Source organism: Saccopteryx leptura, chromosome 2 (genome assembly GCF_036850995.1).
Source record: "Saccopteryx leptura isolate mSacLep1 chromosome 2, mSacLep1_pri_phased_curated, whole genome shotgun sequence".
Taxonomy (NCBI): Eukaryota; Metazoa; Chordata; class Mammalia; order Chiroptera; family Emballonuridae; genus Saccopteryx; species Saccopteryx leptura.
Genome location: NC_089504.1, coordinates 377,494,112 through 377,517,921, shown reverse-complemented (window position 1 = coordinate 377,517,921; position 23,810 = coordinate 377,494,112). Strand labels below are relative to the sequence as shown.

The 23,810-nt window shown below is 50.7% G+C and overlaps 1 protein-coding gene across 3 annotated transcripts in view; it reads left to right on the top strand.

Moving 5' to 3' along the window:
• Positions 1 to 12,320: 12,320 nt before the first annotated feature.
• B3GAT1 (beta-1,3-glucuronyltransferase 1) overlaps positions 12,321 to 23,810 on the top strand; it is a 30,640-nt gene continuing 19,150 nt past the window's right edge. For 2 of the 3 annotated variants that reach the window (XM_066365282.1, XM_066365285.1), the window contains exon 1: positions 12,652 to 12,662. The gene's annotated coding sequence lies outside the window, so the exon portion shown is untranslated. Of the gene's footprint in view, positions 12,663 to 23,810 lie in introns of all 3 variants that reach the window. The other variant, XM_066365284.1, reaches the window with a different exon arrangement.

The window sequence follows — 23,810 nt, the reverse complement described above, 5'->3', positions numbered from 1 at the left end:
CCACTTACTAGAGCACTCAGAGACTCTGGAACCCGTGCACCTGCAAGCCAATGTACAGGCTGGCTGAAGAAAAGCCCACGTCTGCAACACGCCCATTTCCCTCAGTTTATCCAGCCTAGCATACACCCACCTTCCTCTTTAGCATGGCCCTGGGATTTGGTTCCTCATGTGTCTCTGTGGATACAAGGATGTCAGGCCTGGGTCCTGCCACTAACAGCAGGACTGTGGTCTCAAGCCACTCCCTTTCCCCTGTTGTCCCTTCCCCTACTGGTGGGACCTGTTGAATCAGAGTCCCCAAAGTACTTCTGAGGGACAGTGTTAATGGTGCCAACATGCTTGGATAAAGACTCTCATCTCTCTAGAACTGAGGGGGATGTTGTAAAGATGAAGATGTATGTTTTTCACTTTTCCCAATATACGCCTGGGTGGAAGATTTTTGTCCGTTTCACATAGCAACCAATGAGCTTTTCCTATCTCCGGACTAGTTTTTTGAGAAAAAAAAAAAATCCTGTATTATTTCTTTATTTATTGCTTCTCCATCTGTTCTTTTTTTCCTTTTAGGAGTCTTACTATTTACATGTGAAATCTCCAGAATCCGTTCTCCAAATATCTTATCTCTTTCCTCCTCCTAATTTACAACTCTTTACTTTTTTTTTTCTCTTTATCTTCTAAACCACTAATCTACTTCTCAGGATTTGCTATCTTCTTCTTTAATTCAGCTACTGATTTTTTTTCAACTTGGAACATGTGCCTTTTAGCTCCAGAAACTTTCCGCTACTGTAGTCTCCTCACTCTCAGGGCTCTGAGTTTGTATTTACATGTGTTAATTGTCCTCTGTATCCCACCTACTCTGGGTGTCCTGGTTCTTTCTTTCTTTCATACTGAGGAGTCCTCTTAGGTGTGTTTCAATTTTCCATTTCCAAGGTCCCATGTTTATCTACCGTGTGGGCCTTCCCAAGCCCTGAGGACTCTGAGCAGTGGTGGCCTGGATGTCCTGTGAGTTCTAGCTGTGAGCTGTCAGTACTCCATCTAAGCTCCAGAAAAAACGTTCTGTGCCTGTATCCCAGTGGCACCTGGTGTAGCACTTGCTTGGCTACAAGGGTGGGAAGGGACTCAGGCTCCCCTACAGCCTCTACCAGCTTCTCCGGATCCAAGGAGACCAGCCATATTCAACTGTCCACTCAGAATCCTTCCTCAAATATCTAATGTTCATCAGAAACTTAATGTCCAAAACAGACCTCTTGGATTTTCCTAAAATATCCAATTCTTTGCCCATTATTCCCCTACTTCTTTGATGTACAAACCTAGGAGTTCTCCTTGACCCATCAATTTCTACCATCATGCACGTCCAAAAGTCTTCTTAGTTATCCCAGGTCTAATTAGCACATTTTCCTATCAATATACTTTTCTTATATCTACGGTAATCAAGCTTTCTTTATTGGGCTGTACAGTTTTAGATTTTGACTTGCTACTTCTAATTATCCAGGGTTTATGCATTCTAAAAATGTATTAAATGTCTACTGTCTGCCAGGCCCTGGGTTGGGTTTGGGAAATAATGGTGAACAAGTCATGGTTCTCACCTACAAGATGCTTGTTGTATATAGGTGGGAAGATGCATAAGTTACCAGGAAATATTGCAAGAGGGCTAAGTGCTATGTCAGGGGAAGGGACAAGTATTGAGGGAATGGAAAGGAAAAGTGCTTATGTTCTCTGATACATGTTAAGTGAGGCAATCCTTTCTTACCTCCACCTGCAGTATCTCTTCCTATTCAACAGGGCTTTCTAGTAGCCTAGGATTCTCCCTGTCTTGTCTCTCCTTCAGCATTTCTCTACTCTCTTGATTGATGCGTTCCTCCTTGCTCATGTCTCTCCTCCCATGTTTCCAAGCAGGAGTTACCCCTATTATTCTGAATCCTGAGGGGTATCACTCAGAGGACCACCTCTCCTGGGCTTCTGCTTCTCATGCAGCTGGGGACCGCATTTTATCACCTTCTCTTAACTGCTCTTCCCACTTTCAATATCTGAAGCCAGCACAGTTGAAGAGAAAAAGATGCTGCCTCAGTAAACCTTAATTCTAGCTATGGCTCTGCCAGCGTTATGATGTTAGGCAAATCTCCGGACCTACATGGGTCTCGGGTTCCTCATTCGTAAAATAAATTTTTTTTAAAATGGATGCAATCTCTTTTGAAGAAGGTATCTTCTAGACTTAGCATTGTATGAATTTATAAAACATGATTACTATTAATTTAATGGAATGTACTTTTATCTTGGTGAAAAGAAATCAAAAGATGAACATTACTGCTGCTTTCAAACTTTATTCCTGTCTTGAACCTTTGCTACTCAAAGTGAGCTTAGGGACCCATGGCAACAGCATAACCTTAGAAATTTTTTGAAATGCAGGATCTAGGGCCTACTGAGTCAGAACCTACGTTTCAATCAGATTTTAATCAGAATCAGGAGTTTCCTAAGTGTTTTAAAGCTTGAGAAGCACTGCTCACAGTTTGAGAAACATAGCCCAAAGAGTAAAAGGGAAGCAGTTTTCAGTTTCAATAGAAAAAACTTACTAATTTAGGGAACAGACCAAAGGTGGAATAGAATGTTTAAAAGGCAACAGGGCCTCTGGCATTGTATTAAAACAGAAATAGAATAGGCACCTCTCAGGATGTGCTTGGAGGAAACTGTAGGGGGTTGGATGAATGATCTGTGGTTCCTTCTAACTCTGAGGTGTAAAGGGATTAAATTCTACCTCTGTCCTTTGCCTTAGTTTTCTAGCCAGGGGGGCCAGTGGAGCCATAATGAAGCCAACTCCTCAGCTGGTTTTGAGATACCGTTACCAAGGCAGATGTGGGGTGGAAGGGCACATGGTTGGGCAGAAGAAAGTGACAGGGGCCCACCCGAGATGTACATTACCTGCTCTTCACCTAGAGAACTTTTCCGGAAGAGCCATTGAGCCTATTGCAGGCCTACAACCCTCCTTCCCTCCTGGACTGCACAAACATTCTTTTCTCCCTTCCTGGTCAAGAGCTTGGATTCTCAATTTAGAAGCTAATTCTGGATCAAATTAGTTCATCTCACAGATAGAATTAGAAGCTGGGCGATGATTTGGAAAATACAATCAATTTAGTTCAATTGTTCTTGCATGTCAGCTCCATCCAATAATGGAGAATGTGCTTCTCAGGCTCTTGTGCTGACGGGGAGCCATTATCCACGAGAGTGGGGTTAGCTGGATTGAATACAGGAACAAAATGGGCTGTATTCAGCCCCAAGCAAAGGCACCATTCAGGGCCAAAAAGGAGGCAGAAGCAGGGAGGCTAGTGATCAGATTCCGCCCATGAAAAAAAAAAAAAAAAAACAGACAAGAGCAGGGAAATCACCTCTATGAGGTCTGCAAAGATTGAATCTCACAAGACAAGGTTAGAATAAGACCCATGTGTGCCTCAGTTTTCTTAGATATAATTGGAGGGTAATGAGACCTATACCACCCAACTCATGGGGTTACATTTAAGAATGACAGAATCTATGTAAAACTTCATCTATTTGTTCATTTACTCATTCTTTTTTTTAATAAACATTTATAACTTCTAATATTTGTTAGGCATCTAGCATGTACCAAACACTGTGTTAGCTAAAAGAGATGACTTAATGGATAAAACAGTCTGAACTCCCGTGGAACTCATATAACCAAATAAATAGTATAGACGGTGGTGATAATGATGGTTGTGGTTATGATGATGTGATGATGATGATGGTGATTGATGTTGATGATGAGGATAATGATAGGCCTTTACCCCAGAAGATACCGCTGGCCAGTGCCTGATTTTAATGTGTAGTGAAGGATTGTTCTTCTCATTGTTCATCTTGGCTATGAGTTAAGAGAGATTAAAGTGCTTTTATACGAAGCAATATACATATTTTATGAAATACATTTCTCTGCCTGTTTAATTGTGGGATCTTCAAGCAAGGCAGTGAGATTCGCTGTTTACCACGGAAATAAATGGTTCGAGTTTCAGCCTTCAGCCCCAGAAGGTCCCCTGACCACTGTGCTGTCCTGGTTCTCCAGGACTGAGGGTCAGAACATGCAGGAAGAATGGTGATCATGTCATGTGGGGAGGGAAGCTTTGTTTCCTTCATGGGCCTCAGTGGCCACAGCTCTAATGCTTAACTGTCCACTGTCCCATTGCTTAAGGTTCCTTAAGTCTAATTTAGCCCATACAAATTTTGCAAGATTCACAAAGAAGATAGTGATTTACCAGAGAACAAGGAGAAAGATCATTAGAGATGGCCTACCTTAACAACTCTGGTGGTCTTCCCAAGTCCTCATTGCCACAACACTCCCGTGCTTCCCCTTAAACCTTAATCTGGAATGTGGACATTCTAGTACCTCCCTTCAAAAGAAATAATAAAGGTGCTTTAAAGATAGTTTCAAATGGGGATATGCTGGGCCTTCTTGTATACCGAATGTGGACTTCTACCTGGAGGTCTGTGTGTGACCATATAGCCAAGCCAAGCCTAGCAGAGGACTTTGTGATTGTCCTAGCTACATCACAGGCAAATGTCACACATCCAGGTGGATTTACCAGAAAACTGATGGCCCAGATTTTGGGACCTCTCTTTTGGACCTCAGAGCTAAGTTGTGGAAAACTCACTTTCAAATTCTGCTAGTGTTTAGAGAGCATTGTGATCTGATTTGGGTGATTTGGGTGATCTATTGTGCCAAGCCTTTATCATCCCTTCACGACATTAAGAACATGCCATCAATTGCCGCAGAACACTGCCTTTATCCCACTATATTGTATCGCTTTAGTTGTCCCTTTCCACAATTAGACTGTAAGCTCATTGAGGGTAGACTAAGTAAAATGGATTTCCCAGTAACAGGCACCTAGCAGGCACTCAATAAATGTCAGATGAATGAGTAAACAAATAAGATTCTATTTTTTAAATATAGAATTGAAAAAAGAGAACATACAAAACCACCAATTTTTAAAGGCATATAATCCTACAAGTTAAAAGGATCTCAGCTATCACCTAGTTAGCAGAAATGGTCATCACTGTGTTACCACCTACTCAAGGCAACATCACTAAAGGGCCATGGCCCTCTGTCCTGCTCGCCACAGATGTGGCTTCAGAACATGTCACACAGCACTTCGCACATCCACAAGCAATTTACTGAAACTGGCATGCAAAATAAAATTGGTTTGCCATCCTTGACCTAATTCAATCCTCTCATTTTAAATACGGGCCCTATTAACCTTCTTCAACCTTCCCCTAGTTATCTGCTTTTATTCAGATGCTTTATCAGCTGTCACTTTAAAGAAGATCCTGTCTTTTTCGAAGACACGGAGCTACAGGGCCTAGACACAGGGTTCTATGTGAATGTCAGCCTGGCTTCCACAATAGGATGCCTTCCTGCCAAGCCCAAGCTGGACTTCCAGAGCCCTGCTACTGCTGATGTCCAGATGCGAGAACATACGCTGCTCACGAGTGGCGCTGGCCTTGGTGCTGAAACATAGATATGTATATATGAAACTGCAAATCCTACATTACTGAGGATTTAAGGTGTTGGCTTTGCTGAATGAGGAATTAGAGACCAGAAAGCCCAAAATGACCATCCATTTACAGAAAAGAGAACTGGAAAAGTAAAACTTTTACATGTGTGGTCTAACCCAGAGGGCGCCTTAATAAGAACTCTCCCTAACTCTTTATCATATCACTAGGCTGTGGGAGGGCACATTACCAGATCCCTTACAGAGACCCTGAATGTATGCAGGCAGGAAGTAACCATCAGATAAAATGCAGTTTTTCCAGTTTCGGGCCTGGGTGCAGCCATCTCTGGGGCATGGCAGCTGATAAGCAACCACACTGGCCTGCGGGTTAATTAATCAGGGCAAGAGCTCAGGACTACCATCTTTGGGTATTACCAGCAGGACTGCTGCTGAGCAGTGTCAAGGTTTTCAAGTGGCCTTGTCCCCATCATTACTGCCCAAATTCTGAGGAGAAGCTTGGTCTTCAACACTCAACACCCTTTCCGTTCATACGCCCATGTCTCCTTCTCGCTTCCCAGAAATCTTGACAGACTCTTGCTTGCTTCATAAGGCCAACAGGGAGATGGACCTGAGCCCCTTCAGCTTCCAATGATCCATGAGGCTGTCAGAGAGTGTTCAGCGTGAGCTTTCTCTTTTCCATTCTGCCAGAACACATCGATTAGGCCACACGCAGGCAGATGGTCAAGTCTACTAACTCTGAGTGTCCTCGTCACCCACTTGGCTCAAGAAAGAAAAGAAAGAAAGAAAGAAAGAAAGAAAGAAAGAAAGAAAGAAAGAAAGAAAGAAAGAAAGAAAGAGGAAGGGAAGGGAAGGGAAGGGAAGGGAAGGGAAGGGAAGGGAAGGGAAGGGAAGGGAAGGGAGGGAGGGAGGGAGGGAAGGAGAGAGGGAAGGAGGGAGGAAGAAGAGAGAGAGAGAGAAAATTGTACAGGACTAAGGAATCTTCAAAGGCAGGAGAGAAATTTATCTCTTATATACTGAGCACAAAAAAAAGAGTTCTTTTAACACAAACTTTTATTTTGTAATGTGCCTACACTAAATTGGAAGTTTAGCTGTTACACTCTTATCTTTCTCTCCTACCCCCCAAAAAGTCATCATACACAGCATCTGGGGTGATGACAAAAAGCACTTGAAGGTCATGCCCACCCTCCTCCTGTCCTGCTTCCTGCCATGTGCAGGAGCCCGTGCCCAGGTCTCTGCCTCCCCACAGACAACCGACCTGTCTACCCAGCTCTTCTTTGCTTCAGAAGAATCCAGTAGGGCACATGGGGAAAGGCATGGGTGAAACCTAAACACAGAAACCCCAGGCTTGAAAGGACCACCAGACTGCAAGCAGGAGCCTGATCTTCCATTTCTCTATTTCAGCACCTAGAAGAGCTCCTGGCATGGTATAGACTCTTAGAAATGTGGTGGAATGAATGAATAAATTAATGAAATCAAAGAATCATTTAAAACTCCTAGCTTCTTCTTTACATCTTTCAATCTCAAAAAGAAAGAGAGAGAGTGGTTCCGGGGCAGGGAGTAACTTCTGCAGAAGCTCTGCTAACATCAAAGGTCTCAGATACGTGCCCAGCACCCTGGCTGTGGCGGGGAGTCTAAGCAGGAAATTCAGAGACTACATCCATCATATTTATTGACCAGCTCCTCTCCAGAAGACGCTAGTGCGGAGGTCAGTCATGCACACAAATCCTCAAACTCTGAAAAGGCCCCTCTTACTTCACACTGCTCTGTCCTTGCTTTCCACGCTCCAGCCTCAGTGGCTCACTTTTGTTTCTCAAATACATTGAGCCTTTTGCTGCTTTTCCAGCTTTGCCTATTGCTGTTCCCTCAGCTAGGGCCTCTGTTCTCCAACTCAGCACGCAGCTGGCCCTTCTCATCCTGTAGGTTGCGGCTCAACTGTGACCTGGTGACAGAGGTTTTCCCTGACCTCCGCTGTAAAAAGCCCCTCCAGGACTCTCCCTAGCTCTGCACCCTGTTGATATCTTCTATATCTCTTTCAACATCTGTGTTTATGCATTTGTTCACTGGCCTGTTACACCCATTGGCATATAACCCCGAGGTATTCTCATCAACAGCATGAGTTCTGGAACTAGACTGTCTGCATCAAATGTCAACTTTGTCACTTATTAAACCTGTGATCATGATTAAGTTACCTAAATACTATGCTCCAGATTCCTGACCTATACAGTGGAACCGTATCATTATAGGTAACTCATGAATAATATCTTATGTCATGAAATTAGTTAATGCACATAAAACCTTAGAACATAAAGGGCCCAATTGAAGTTAACTTTTCTAACTGCAGTTATTTACTGCTATATGTATTATTAACATTATTACTGCTACATCTCTTGTGCCCAGCACAGTGCCTGGCATATAACAGAAGCTCACATAATAGGAGCTGATGAAAAGCATATAATATTAGCTGAACTAATAAAAGCATGCACCTGTGAATATTAGCTTCCAGAGAAATTCAGAGAAAGCGCGATGGGACTGAGAGGAAGGGCAATTCACTTCCTGGGGGTTTCTGGGAATCAGGAAAGGCTACAGGAAGAAGGCAACAGGGCCAGAGCAGAGTCTGGAAGAAACTGGGGGAGCCCCTAGGGTTTGCTCTGCAATGGTCCCAGGTTGTCAGGGGCTCTGGAGGGACTTGGGGGTAATGAGCTCTGGGGAGTAGTTGGGGAGGTCAAGGAGCAATCTGGGTTGTTTTCACATCTCTAAGAGGACAGAGGATAGTCCCACACTTGTAAGAGGGAGGTGCTGCACCAAGTCACAAGGCTCTGTCCTCATCACATCTCATGCTTCCATCACGGGAAAAACAGCGCAAAACACAAATTATGTCACTTACATGGTGTAAAGCAATGCAACTGAGCCCTTCCCACAGGTGCAGAGATTGCCGAGGCGCAGGCTCAGTCCTCTAGCTCAGGAAGAATTCTAGCTCTGCTGAAGAAGGATGGAGAGGGACAGAGGGGCAGCTGGGGGTCCTAGTAACCAAAGGACCATTTCTCATTTGTTTTGGAGAAGCAAGAAGATTTGAGATCCAAAGCTCTGACCAGAAACTTCCTAATGAAGGGGCCATGAGCTCAACCACCCAAAACAGCATGTGTACACACACCCAGTGAGAGGCACTGGGGGAGAATTTATGCATGCCTGGCACACACTGCAAGACTGGGGCCCTGGGGAGTTCGTCCTGCCCTCCTCCCTTCCACTCCCACCACTTTCTGGTGAGAGAGAATCCCACGTGCTGTGTGGGGGAGAAGGGTCCCCTTGGACCTTACACTCACACCAGCAAAATCACTGCTGTGCATTGTGGGGGTGGGGCTCCCTAGAAACACAGGCCCTAACAATTACTTAAAACAGGCCCCAGACAGGCAGGCAGCAGTGTTCTGACCCCCTCTCTGAGGTGGTGAGCTGAGAAGTCAGGGTTGGTCAGGGAAGGAGGCATCATCACAAATCAGAAGCAGACTAAAGCTCCTGCTGAAGAGGCAGAGGCAGAGAGAACCCACAAGGGGAACAATGAATTGATCAGAGTAAACTAATTGTTATTCATATTAAATTAAGGCACAGTGATGAGGGGGGGAACCTACAGACTCTCCCAGGTGTGGTGTGAGTTTTGCATTGCAGATGATGGCTTTATGGGACCCTTCTGGGAATCAGATTGTAGGAGCTGGTCCAGGACTAGAGTGGGGGCAGGGTTTTCATCCTGCTTAACTGCACAATAAACACATAACAGCTTGTCCCAGAGGGAAGTATTCTTTGCATACTAAGCACTTTGGTGCTAGGCTTTGGGGGCCTCTGAGAAGAGGGGCTCACTTCTGGCAGGGGAAAAGAGAGGAGGGCAAGATCAGTCATTCAGGAAAACCCAGTGCTGTTCCAGATGTTTGCAGCAGGGGCTAAGCCACAGGGATGCACTAAATCCAGTACGTGGAAGAAAGAATTTCAGAGCTGCAGAGGCCAACGGGAAGACAAAGGAAAGGGGTAGGAAGGCAGTAGCTATGGCCCACCACCTTGTGGGGACTGGTGTATATGTGCACTTGCATCTCTGTATGTATGCAGGTGGGCGCAGGAACACACGTGTACATGCATGTCTATGCACACCTAAGGTGTAGGCAGGTACGGTTGTGTTTGCATGTGCGCCTGCCTCTGGGTGCATGTTTTGTGGCTACATAGCTGTTTGCGTATTTGTTTGCGTTCACACACTTGGGGTGTTGCCAAAACTTCCCACTAAACCTAATGGCAGGCTGTTCTATCTTCACTGAGCTTTATCATGTTAATTTTAATCCCACATTATTGTTTTAAGTTGGCTTTAAAAATTAATATTAAAAAACTTTCTAAACAGAGGCTGGGGCTAAATTGCAAGCCGTGTTTTATTATCACCATTGTTCTTATAAGAATGGTAAGGGTAAAACTTGTCACCCTTCTTGTTCCATCTGGTTAACCTTTCAATGGCTAAAAGGACAGCACCCAAGAACACCTGCAGAGAGGGTCCAACTGGCCACCGCCTGTCAGGACCGGACAGGACTAGACCGTTTGCCCAAGCCCTGGTTTTATTATTACTGAAGAGACTAGCCGTGATGGGACAGGAGTGCCTTCAGCATTCACCTGAAACTCTGGTGTCCTCATTGTCTTCCTGAGCTCACCATTGGGGCAGTGCCCTGTCCTGGGGGGCCCGAAAGAGAAATGAGTGTGAGCTTCTCATACACTTACACATATACCCCACACAATGCTGACGGTCCCTCTGTGGGTCACAGTTTCCTTGTTTATAAAATGAGGGGCTGCTCCTAGAAACTCTTCAAGGTCATTTCTGCCCTACCATTTGGTGATTTTTTTTACTAGGACTGGATGCAGAAGGAGGCATTTCATACTCCATGCAAACAAGGGCTCTGCTCCCTATCCTCTCCTGCTCCTGCACCTGCCCTTCCCCTCCCTCCAGTGGTGTGGAGTCCTAGTGGGGAGCAGAGTGTAGAGGCAAGAAAAGCCTGGGCTCAGGAAAGGCTCCCTTAGCAGAGTCTGAAGGAGCAAGGGTTATTCCACTAGGGGAAGGAAAAACAGAGTAGGGCTTGCTGTAATCCATGCTTCCTTAAGAGAAAGAGGAAATGGTCCTGCACTGTAGCAGGAGGTACTCAGGTCAGATTTGGAAGAACTTCCTTACTGGCAACGAGAGCTATTAAACACAGAAACTGGGAGAGGCAGTGAAAGGACAGCTGTCCCTAGAGGCAGTAATTATTAATTATATTGTCAAATGTCTGTGGGATGGTGTGGGTGCTTGCAGCTCCTTCCTGACCTCAATGTCTTTACCAAAATGGCTGATTCTAAAGCCACTGCCCCTACCCTCCATCCCTCAGCCACCACACACACTCAAGCTACTCTCAGGAAAGAGCAGGGTCCGGCTTGGTACTAAGCAGGGCACAGAAGATGATAGGGGAAGGGGTCCTGTGACTCTCAGCATCAGCACACAGTCCACAGAAACACTTTGCCTGGTGGTACCGCTTTGATTCAGCACTGCCCGACAGCAGGTCTAGAGCTGGTCACGGGGTGAGGGAAGGAAGCATCAGACCTTGTGAGAGTTTCAGCTACTGAAAAGCACTTACATCCTCCAGGTCAGCGGGGCCAGAACCCCAGCTACAGGAACTGGCCTTCAATGTGGCTGTGAAGAAGACACAGGGTGGCCTCCGAGTACAGGTGTCCAGGATACGGACCAACCAGGGGGTGCAAACCCTTAAAACATATGAGGACAGCTTCTAAGTCTCTGGTAACTTTGACGAAAGAGCATTTGGAAGTATCTCCATAGATGGCTACATCTGCAGCCCATACATACAAAAATGCTCACACATGTGCATACACGGAGACTCATGGTCACACAGCCCCCAGCCCACTCTGCACACATAGGCAGGAGACAAACAAGGACTCCTTTGCCTAAGGCGCCCTGGGAAATTCCTGGATAGCCTGCTGTACACTTTTGCTCCATCTCCGCTTCTCCATTGTCCCCTTCCAGCTCGCTCTCCACCCCATGCATTGCCTCCTTCCTCCTCTCTGGAATGTTCAGGGCACTGTGGGAGTGGGCTGAGGCTGGCACTCAGCAGCGTGACATGCCCTTGGCAATGCAGCAGTGCCTACAGGTGGGGCTGCCCTACAGGCTGGCACCTGAGGACCCTATCTCCACTCCACACAGGTACCCCTGCACCCTGGCAGGTACCATCTGCACCCCCACCAGTCCTCTCCCATTGAGGGGTGCCTGAAGCCAAGGAGAGGCCGCACCCTCCCCGCTCCTCATCTGCGCTGCTCGGCCCCAGAGAACCGCCCCCCAACCACCCAGCCCGGAAACAATCACCCTTTGAGAAAGGCTGCCAAGCTGGGCGCCAGGAACAGCCAGGATGGAGGCGGGGTGGGATGGGGGTGCAGGCAGCGGGCCGGGCGAGCTTTAACTCTCGAGAGCCAAGGCCCGCGCTGCGTTCGGCCGCCGCCGGCAGCCCCTGCTTCCGCGCCCGAAGCTGAAGCCGCCTCCGCGGGGAAGGGTGCTGGGGGGGTAAGAAGGGAGGTGGTACCAATCCCGGGAGGAGGGTCCTTGCCGGCCTCCCTCCCCGCGCCCCCCGCCCTAGCTGGCGAGGTTGGTACCGACCATCAGCAGCGGGTCCCGCCGGCAGCTTGCGCTCGCTCGGGGGCGGGGAGTGGGGGAGGGGGCGGGGCAGGAGGCGCTGTCAGAGCCGCGACCGCACCGGCGCAGCCGCCGCCGAGGAGGGGACTCGGAGCCGGCCCGGTCGGCTCTGCTCCGGCCGCGCGTCCCGGCTCCCTCTGCGTCCCGCCCCGCGCCTCCCCGCCCGGCCCCCGCGCCCCGCGCCCCGCGCTCCCTGCCCGCGCCTCCCGCGCGCTCCCAGGCTCCGGCCGCCGCCTCGCAGAGCCTAGGAGGAGCCGGGCCGGGCGGCGGGGCCGGGCCGGGGTGGCGGGCGGGCGCGCGGGCGCTCGGACCCCGCGGCTATGAAGTGGCCCTCGGGGGCCCGCAACCCGAGATCCCCCGGGGAGGGAGGCGTGCGTGGCCCAGGGCAGCAGCTTGGGGGCGCCGGGGTTTAGGGGCGGCCGCCCGGAATGAACCGCGCCGGGGACGATCCAGACTCTCAGCTTCAGGTCAGTGACCCCCGCGGCCCCCGCGGGCGCCGCCGCAGCGCACAGAGCCCCTTTATGCGTCCCCATCAGTACCCACGCCATGTCCTCCCGGGTGTATGCGCGCGCGCGCGCGCGTTTGTGTGTGTCTGTGTGTGTGGTTGTGCGCGCAGCGGGGACAGCTGGAAAGGGGGCCGGAAAGGCTGGGGCTGGGAGCCGCTGCCTGCTGCCCAGGGGCTTCCAAACAAAACCTGGGTGATGTCTGCCTTCCTCAGCCCAGCATTAAGGGAAGAGCTGGTTCTCAGTCGCTTCTAACAACTGGTCCAGGCTCTTAGCTTTCCTGTCCCTTTCTGCCTCAGCAGGTGGTTCCTAGTGGCCCAGATGAGTCAGGGCTAGCAACCCCGCTGCACCCCTGCTCCCTAGCAGTCACCCCAAATGGCTCTGAGGCTCCAGACCATGGCAAGTGAACTCCTCAGGGGACCCAAGCTCTGCAGCTCTGCTGGGGAGGCAGAGAGACTGAGAGGTGGCAAGGGTGGCAAAGGGTCCTTGGGACCTTCAGTATAGCAACGAGGCAGGAGGCATGACCAAGTTTATCACCCACTCCTCTGCAGCTGGGCTCATGCCTGAGGTCAGGATTCCTTTAAAGTCAGAGCACACAACTTCCAAAAAGGAAGCTGAGAGGTGAGGCAGACAGGGAGAAGGAGCCACAGGATCTAACAGTGCCCAGAAAAGGAGGTGACAGCCTGGTACCAAGCAGCTAAGGTCAAGAAACACACACACACACACACACACACACACACACACCACAAATAAATAAGATCTTGACTAGCTTCCCCTTCCTATTCCTCACCTGTCCTGGCCTGGACTCAGCCATGTACTATTCAGATGCATTCTTGTAGAAGCTAGAACTGAGTGACTCTGAGGATTTCCAGTGCCTTTGCTGAGAGATGCTAGCCCCATGCTGGTGGGGGCAGCTCTACCTGCATGAGTACCAGTCTGGGTGGTGTACCCTTTGGAACCCTGAGCTTGAGTTGTGTGGCATGCACTCTTTAAAAAGATTGGTTGGATGGGGATATCCTCACTCATACAGTACCGTGAAGTTATTGTGTGTGCGGGTGTGGAAACAGGGGACACACAGCTTCTTAAGTGACTGGGGCCGAGGGGACTGTGGCCTCACAGGACTGTTACTCCAGGGTTTTCTAAGATTTGTCTCTGTGTCTCCTGTCTCCCTACTTCTGCCAATAGCCACCACAGAGATAGAGACATTTCCCCCCAGAACCTGCTTAGTGCTGACCATTGACCTCACTGGACTTACATCGAGTCTCCCTTTATTCATATGGAACGAAGACCCTTCAGAGACTCTCCACTCTGCCCCGTCCATGCCCAGCACTCCCAGCATCTCTGGGGCTGCATGCCATTTTTCTCTACTCCTTTTGGTTGGAGCAAGAAGCTTTGCTAGGGCCAGTGGAATGAGGTGGGGGCGGGGGTAATGGAATTGTGCCCTATACAGCCCAGGAGCCATGCGGCTTGCTGTGCCCGGTTCTGTACCTGACCCGTACAGGCCTGGGCTCACTCCGTGTTCAGGCATGTTGGAAGCGCAAATGTACTGGGTTGAATATGTTCATATAAGTTTCTGGATGAGCAGGCACTAACCGATCTGGTGCAGGCAAACCACCAAGTGGGACAGCTCCAGAGACAAGCCTAGAGCCTGTATCAGAGAACAGTGCCTGTGGGGCTAGCCCAGTTCCCTGCCTCAGGCCTCTGGTTCGAGCGGGACTTCGCCACAGCCGTTTTGAGGGGTGAAAGGACCACGTCGGCTGTACTTCTCCTGGGTGTGGAGCACAGGGTAGTGAGGCAGGTTGGGAGCTGTGCAAGTGTGAGAATGCAGTAGGGTAAGGTCACAGGGAGTCGGGCTCTTGAACAGGGGAGAATGGTGGGTTAACTTGGCTGGAAAAGAGGGGTGAGCTGGCACCGAGATGCCCAAGAGCTGCCCTCTGCTGAGAACTGGAGAAGAGAGGCAGGACTGAGGAAGAGAATGAACCAGAGGGAGTCTGAGACAGGCAGAAGAGCCCGCGTGAGACAACAGACAAAAGACACAGAAGCACCCTCACAGAGCAGCACAACAGGGGGGGGGCCCAAAAGTGATGTCCGGCTCGCCCAGTGGTGCGTGTGGGATCGGCCCAAGCACCCTCCTTTCCAAGGTCCCCAGTGTCCGCAGTCATCCTCCAGGACAGAGAGACTCTAGGTGGAGCAGTCGACTCGGAAGGAAAACTCTTCTGTGGCTTTGATGAATGCAAGAGTAATTCAGAGGGATCCCTGGAGGCAGAAAGGGGACAGGGTGTGATATCAGGGATCTTCAAGGGGACCTTCTCTCCCAGGCTCATCCCTCACTAACCCTGCCCCCTCCCAACTCCTGGCCCCTGCCCCCTACTTCTCCTGGTCCTGCAACACAGTGGGATGAGGAAGAGTGTGGACTCTGAACAGACGCGGCATCTGGGGAGAAGGAAAAGAAAACCCTCTTTCATGCACACCCCAGGCCTCCAGGCAAGAAGAGCTTTGGGGACCCTGCTGAAGAGCGTTAGGGTGCAGGGAAGAAGGGCGGTGCAGAGCACTGGCTCTCAGCCAGGCCGAGGGCCATGCCTCGCTCCTCCAAGGACCAGCTGAGTGGACTTGGTGAAAATCTGAGGCCTCTAGGTCCTGGCCTCCCTAAGGCCTGGAAATTGCCAAACCCTCTTCCCAACGGGCTGTTTTTAGGTGAAGTGCTAAATGAGTGTTAATGTAATGTATTTATATTTAGTTTGTATACCTTCCCCCATATTCCTCCAAAATCTGGATGGGTCTAGAATTCAGAGTAGCAATTCCCTGGCCAGCCCTGGAGGCTCCCCCACTTCCCACACTACCCCACCCCATCTGATTCCCCACAACCCCAGACGCCTGGCCTTCTTAAGGCACACCTGGGGCATGCCTCTGTCTCAGGGACACTCGCAGTGTCCCCTTGCTGAACAACAGCAACCACAACATTCACGTTTAAATGGTGGTGAATATAATGAATCCCATTTATTAGCCGATGCTTGTCTAAAAAACTCCATGCAACTTGCAAGGACTCTAGATCTGTGGCCTCTTCTTATCCACGCCGGAAGAGGTCGAAGTGGACAGAGATCACACAAAATTCCTCTCACTTCCACAGATATTGACTGAGCCCCTACTGTGTTCCAGGCTCTGAAGCAGGGCCGGGAACAATTAGCATCAAATAATCCAAAATCAAGGTTTTCTATTTAGCTTTGGAAGGGGTGTGTGGGTTGCTGCTTTTTTTTTTTTTTCTTTTCTTTTTGCAGCTACAGCAAATTTACTTTTCTAATGAGGTTTAGCTCCAGCCAATATTAAAATGAGTCTGCGCTCCCTGTGCACACCAGCTGACAGCAGGGCCAGCAGCCTCCCAGCCAAGTGCCTGACAGGGATTAGGGTTTTGCCATTGACAAGCCCCAAAGTGGAGAGTCTCAGTCTGCATTCCCAGGAGTTGACTGGGTTCAGGTATAAACCTCGCCCATGGGGCTGTGGGTCCCACAGCTCAGAGTCAGAGCCATGGGCAGGGTCCCTCTCTTCTTGTATGTGGGAAACTTGAGCTGTATTGTTGCCCCATGAAGGAGAGAGGGAAGAGGAGCCGAAAGAGCAGAGACGAGAAAGCATAGCCCTGGGTTTTAGTGGTGGACCAGACCCGAGACTGGGGTCCTGGTTCTGCCGATATCCCCTGACTGGCGCATCCCATGACCTCTCCCTTCACTACTCTCCATCTTGCTTTCTTCTTCACAAGGCAGTTGAGCAATCTGGCCTCTGAGACAGGAGTCTCTTTAGCCTCAAGCCCCTGGGCTATTCATTTGACCATCATTCAGAACCCTGAGAGCCCAACACAAAGTATGGGATGCACTGCTTTGCCTGCCATGGTGGGCAGTTCCTTATCACATCAGCCACATCTTTAGAGCTCAGTAGACACACGTGACTAGTGGCTGCCATCTTGGACAGCCCAGGTACAGGACATCCCAGCATCACAGTAGGTTCTACTGACAGTGCTGTTCTTGACTTTACCTGGTGTAGCAAGGTGGTTAAGAGCATGGATTCTGGAGCCCAACTGTCTGGACTCAAATCCCAGCTCTGTCGCTTACTGCTGTGTGGCCCTGGGACATTACTTAACCTCTCTGTGCCTCCCATTCTCATCTCTGTAATGGGGGTAATAATGGGATGTTCGTGAGGAAGGAATGACTCATTACAGTTAATCACGGTAATCACTCAGAACATTCAATAAGCGGTAAATGCTTTGCTTAGCAAATTTTAGTATTCATTTAGTTAACAATTCCCTTAATAAACAGTTTATTAAACAACCCGCTTTATGCCATATGTGCTACTAGATGCTGGGCTGTCAGTGAGCAGCAGGGGTTCCTGCTTATACTCCGGCCCTTCCTCAGTTTCCTCACCTGCAATGAGAATGTGGCCAGATAGTAACCCCTGCAGCGCTCAGCCTCGGTGAGATAAAATGAGATGAGGAACGTGCCCTCCTTTATGAGTGAACCGTGCCAGGTAAACAGGTTAACATTGTAGGAAGTGGGTTCAACTGCAGTCTGTTTTACTGGAGCCATTTCCTGAGCCTCCATCCATTCAAAATAAAAAAAGCAAATGAGGTCGCAGCTACCACCAGCTTCTTATTGGAGGAGGTTGGAGTGGGGACTTGAGGGGCTCTTGTCTGAGCTCAACCCACCCCTGGTCCTGAGGGAAACAAAGGTAGGAGCCATTGCCCTGAGCCCACCAGGGGGGAAGCAGCCAAGAAGGACAAGGGCCCTTGCTTGGCCTTGAAGGATTTAGACATCAGCTGGCCAGCCCCAGTTCTAGTCGTAGCTGCATCAGCAACTCACTGGGAGGCAGAATCTCGTAGAGCCTGTCTCCTCTTCCGAAATATGAGGAACATAAATATATGCACATTTCTTCACCCACATTATACCGCTTACCTTGGTGAGCTCTCCACAAAACACCACAGGGGCAGGAGGCACAAGGAGGAAGGGGGCCGACCAGCCAAGTCGCTAGAAGGCAGAAAGGGCAAGAAGATGGCTCTGAGGAGCAAGAACTTGCCATCAGGAATCACAGACTACTGAGTGGACACGGAAGACTGGTCTGCAAGGCCTGTCCCAGAATTAGGATTCTTTGACTTTAGGTTGCCTCCTTCTTTTCATAAATAAGGAAACCAGTGCTCAGAGAGGTTCCACTCTTATCTTGGGTCACACAGCACTTTAGTGCCTTGTTCTAGAGTATGACCGAAGTCTCCCAACTCCCTGTTCCTCCCTGTCTGGCAAGCTGCCTGTCCTCTTGGCAGGACAGAGAGATGCAGAGGACGCAAGTAAAGCCTCCCTGAGGCTCGGAGGTAAGAGGCGGGCACTAAGACCCCAAAGCACCTTTCACCTGGGCTGGGACAGGCCATCTCTCTCCTCTGACCACAGGCCCAGGGGAACCAACTTAAACTGTCTTTGAAAGAACCACAAGGAAGGTCAGACCTTTCAGGCCACAGGCAATGCATTAAAAATACATAGAAAACCTTAATTAAATCAATGAATCATTAGCCTGCTATAGTAGGTCCATGCACACTCTGACCAGAGGAGTAAGGTCAGCCACGAAATCATCAGGCTGGGGGAGCTGTTGGGGGCCCTCGCTGGCTTGAGACTTGGTTTCTGTGGCTGCCTGGCTCCCAGTCAGCCCAGGCCTGAGGTTCCATGGGTCCCCATTAATTGATTAAGAGCACCCACAAGAGTGTCCTCAAGATTATCCTCAGCCCAGTTCCCCCAGGACCAACGTCCTGATGCCCTTAGAGGTAAGTGCCGGCTCTCAGAGCTGTTAGCACTATGTCCCCTGGGAGGCACAACTAAGGGAGTCATACCACCCTAGCCAGCAGGCCACACTAGTGACTTTTAGAAGACACCACCTTCGAGTGGCAATCCCGGGTATAGATTTAGTTCCCCCAACTCAGTCCCCTGTGCTGTTGCTGACTTCTCCCCTGCCCCTCATGAGCATAGCACAGAGCAAAGGGACAGCCCCTTGTTCCCCAGGGAAGTCCTGGCCAGCACCCACGTGGATTGACCAGCACAGGCCCAGGACCTCGCTCCTGAGTGGCAAGAGGCTCGCACCAGCAGCCTGCTTAAGTTGATGGACAGCCTCTGGGCATATTATTTTCTTTTTCCGTCAGTTTCTGAATTTAAGCTGAAGTATTACTCACCTAACTCATTGCTTGTCAATATTAACCCCTTCTCCTACTGGTAAATCTCTCTCCGGGGACAAGCATCCTAACTGTCCTCAGTCTCCATTCTTCTTATGACCCCATGACTAGGAGACACAGTGGGCTGCCGTGGGGGGGGGGGGTGTACATGCTTGCGCGCATGTGCGCGCGCGCGCGCACACACACACACACACACACACACACACACACTCCTCCAGATAAGTCCTGCTCATTCCTTACAGCACGTCTGGAACCTCTGGGAGGTGCTCTCCTAGGCAGGCCCTGTTACTGTTTCCTCACGGTGACACTCCCAAATGACAGCCAGCAGACAGGTGCACCCAGCAGCCCACCTGACACCTCACACAGGTGCCCACCCAGCCCTGCTGCAGAGAAAGCCTCTGACACCCCCAACTCAGTGTCCCAGACTTAAGGAGTATGTCACTGTTGAGAGATGACAGTTTTTTTGTTGTTGTGATGGTAAAAACAAAAAAACATAAAAACCCATAAAATGTACCATTTTAACTGTGTTTAAGTGCTTCGTGGTGTTAAGTACATTCATATTGTTGTGCAGCCATCCATGTCCAGACCTTTCCACCTTGCGAATTGGAACCTATGTTTATTAAACAACAACTTCCCGCTTCCCCCTCCCCCCAGCTCCAGGTCACCGCCGTTCCACTTTGCCTCTCTGAGCTGACTACCTTAGGTACCGGCTATAAGTGGTACCATAGAGCGACTGTCCTTTGGTGGCTGGCTTATTTCCCTTAGCACGACGTCCTCAAGGTGCGGCCATGCTGCAGCGGGTGTCAGGATTCCCTTTCTTGCTCAGGCTGGTGGTAGTTGATGGCACACGGTTTGTTTATCCAGTTCGCACGTTCTTTGACGTCAGGCCAAGAGCAAAAAGGGCTCAATACTGTGGTTCTCCCCACTCTCCCTCCCACTCAAGGGTAGGGGCCCAGCAGAGGCCCGCGTGCTCTGAGTTAATTCGGTACCAGACACCGCGAGCACACAGAGGAAGGAGCCCCATTTTATTTGAGGAGGATGGGGTGAGGTTTGAACCTCTGGTTGCTTCCTTCACTGTCCAGTGCTGACTGAACATCCTTAGTGCCTAGCCCCTGTGACAGTCCGCGGCGTGCATGCACCTGCCAAGTCCTGACATGCCAAGCAGGAGCTCAGCTGGTGGAGGCAGAGTGAGGGGAGAGCATTCCAGATGGTGACACTTGTGTTCTGTTCTAGATCACTCCCTATCCTGCCAATTGCCTGAGGCCCTGGGAGAGTAATCTATCCCCTACCCCCAGAACACCCCCTGGGGTCCAGAGCCCTGGGGGACCCCCAAAACCCCTATGGATGTGGCAAACCTGCATTAGCAGGCACCTTTGCAGTGCTCAGACTCCCTCTCAGCAGTCCACAGTGCCCCGCTGCTCGCTGTGTAGTCCACGGCCCATGGCACAGTGTCAGTGTAATCTACCGTCCAGGGGATTGAGAGGTAGGGACTCTCAGTTCATCACGTTCACACCTGCTTGTTTGCAGGGGGGGGTGGGCACTTCTCAGGCTGGTCTGTCCCACCCAATCCCCGTCAACGCCTTTCATTAACGATTTCTCATCTAGGCAGCGGGATTAGCTGATTCCACAGGAGGAACTGAAGGGACAGAGCAGAAGTAACAGCTGGAGGGAGAGGCGGGGGGCCGGGGGGGGGGGGGGCAGGAAATGATAGGACCCTGCCGATGGCCAACTGTCAGCCCCAAGGCCGTGTGAGGGGAGTCTCAGTGCCCTGACAGTTCTGGAGGCAGAGGAAGGGATGGAGAGGGGACGCCTGACCTTCGGAAACCCCAGGCCTTCCCTGGGTGTCAGTCTCTGGGCAGGGACCTGGGACTCACAGAGGACAGGGGAAGAGGCAGCGGGAGATGTCCCAGCACCAGAGCAGGCCTGGACTGTCCGCCTGAGGCAAGGCCTTTCGGTCCCCAGCTGGGTTTCTAGATCTATAAACCAGGGAGACGGGCAGTGCCCGCCCGGTGGGCTGTGCGAGGCCACAGTGGGAAACCTTAGTGAGAGTGCCACTGAGAGAGCCGCTGGGCCTGGGGACCGAGAGGGCAGGGAGGGTGAGGCCGAGTTCCAGGGGCTTGGCCTCCCCGCATGTGGTAAACCTCCCTTCTCTAAGTGCTTCCGCCACTGCACACACACCCAGTTTATCCCACTGCTACATGCCAATGTGCCTGCTTCCCATGGAGCCCGGGCCTGGCATGGCCTCGCCCTTAGAGACGGGAAACACTGTCCCAAAGGCCAGTGAGTGCTGACCCATCAGGAAGGAGGTGAACTGGCCTTTGCTCTTCCCTTCTCTTCCTGGCACATGGGTTCAGCTGCATTTTAAAACCAGGTGGTGGTGGTTATACTTACAATTACATTTTATATTAGCAAACATTTTTATTTTTATTGTTTTTATTCAAACCATTATTCATTGAATACCTACTGAATGCAAAGAACTAGCTGGGAAAATTAGCAAGTGGATGGATGTTGGTCTTGAGGCCTGGCATGATCTTTTTCTCTCTTTTTTTTTTAATTGAATGTATTGGGGTGACACTGGTTAACGATTATACAGGTTTCAGATGCCCAATTCTGCAACACATCTCTATGCACCGTATTATGTGTTCAGCCCAAGTCAAGTCTTTGTCCATCACACGTATCCCCCCATACCCTCCTGCACCTCCCTCCCTCCCCGCAAACCACACTATTGTCTGTGTTCGTGAGTTTTTTCTTTTTCTTTTTCTTTTCTTTTTTTTTTTTTTTTTTTTTTTTTTTTTTTTTTTTTTGGTCCTTTTTCCATATCACTGAATGTTTTTAGTGCTGTGTGCCAGATCTCATGCTAGATGTTTTCCATGGATTCCCTCAATTGATCCTCCAAATAGCTGGTTAGAGTTACAGATAAGGAAACTGAGTCACAGAGATATGGGTGCCCCTTGTGCTTTGGGTCAGGCCCTGGGCCCTGTGTTGGGATCCAGAAGCCAGTAAGGCCTGGTGCCTCCAGAAGAGCCCACGGCCTGGGAGCTGGGGATAAAGATGGAAACCCACAGGTGCACAGCAGGTCACAGGGTCGGACATTTGCTGCGTGGGGCCTGGGAACAGTCCGGCCTGGGGAAGAACATGGCTGGGAAAGGCTTCAGAGAGGGACCCAAAGCTCAGGAGAGCCTCACCTTGTCAGCACCATCACCCGGACCACATAGACACCAACGGAAACTGAGGCAGCGAGAGCCAAACAACGTGAGGGTGGAAAGGATAGCGCTGTGGGACAGCTGTCACCGGCTGCTCGTACCCTCCCTTCCTCCAGAGTATCCGAGTCCTGGCCTCACCAGGGTCAGAGAAGCTCTGTGTGGTTCTCTCAGACCACCCACGCTGCAGACCCCTCAGTACCAGGGCCAACCCACCAGGTTACTTGGCCTGCTCGGTTCTGGTACCCAGACCTTGCCAAGACCACACGCCTTGCCCTCTGGCCTGCTGTGTCCAGTGGGTCCCAGTCAGCACGACCTGTGCCAGATCCCACCCTGCAGGTGCATGTTACAACGAGCACTCGGCACCCGGCTCAGGTCGCACCGTCTTCAGATGAGTCGGATGAGATGAGGGCTGTGCCCCTCCCAGCTCCCAGAGCCCAGGATGCCAGGGTGCCGCTGCCTGCCCGCCCGTCCCCACCCCACGCCGACTCCGGCCCGTGCTGGGCAGCCTGCAGAGACGGAGGCTGCCCTCGTGGCTCTCAATGCCACTGTTCACGGGGAGCCGTTGGTTTGCTTTCTGGCCCCTGCTGCTGATCTTGTATCAGGATGCGCTGAGCCCTCCGCTCCTGCTCCCTTCGCCCTGCACAGGCGGACCTGCGGTGGCCTTTGCCACTTGGTGGCATAGAGCGACTGTCCTTGGTGGCTGGCTTATTTCCCTTAGCACGACGTCCTCAAGGTGCGGCCGTGCTGCAGCGGGTGTCAGGATTCCCTTCCTTGCTCAGGCTGGGTGGTAGTTGATGGTACATGGTTTGTTTATCCAGTTCGCACGTTCTTTGACGCCAGGCCAAGAGCAAAAAGGGCTCAATACCTGTGGTTCTCCCCACAACTGACATCTGAGCTGCCCCACAACCAGGCACCAGGCAGTGCAGGAAGCTGAGCCCTGAGCGGGAATGGTAGGTGCGTTAAAGAGCATTTTGCCGTAACCATATGCAGAATCCAGGGCAGGACCGTGTCCTGGTGTGGCCTCGACCTGTGCTAGAGGGCTATGCACTGCCAGTCCTCATCAGCGTGTCTCCAAGGGGGTGGGGCCAAGCTGGGGATGCTCCCAGGCTCCATAATTCACGGGCACATGAGCCATGATGGGTTTGTTCACAGCAGTTGACCACTGCCCACTGCACCCAGATCAGGTCCTGACCTTGCCTGTTGCTGATGCGATTACTCCTGCTATTGTTTCATTGGCTCAGCACACCCTCAGAGGGCCCTGGTTTGAATAGCAAATTACATGGTCACACCCACTCTAATGAACAAGGTGGGGAGTGGGGGACGATGGCAGCACCAACACCCGGTGCAGGGACCCAGGCTAGGAGAAGAAACTCATGCTTCCACTGAGCCCAGTGCTGAGGCAGGAGAATGCCCCTGGCAAGAGCCAGTAGGGACCTCAGGCTAAGAGAGGTGGCAGCCACACTGTCAGGGCCCCTGCTACCCAGGGAGCAGACCTCGATCAGTATTTGACCGGGCCACTGTCTGACTAGACCCAGGACACCTGAGACTCAACCCTGTCATGTCTCAGTTTCTTCATCTGTAAAACAAGAATGAAGCTTTGAAATGACATGGTTTAGTGATTAAATGAGGTGACCCATGTGAAACCACGTGGGAAGTCACGAGTCACTCCTGAGTGTAAGTTGTTGTGTTAGCAGTAGTTTTGGGGAGAGGCTGCCC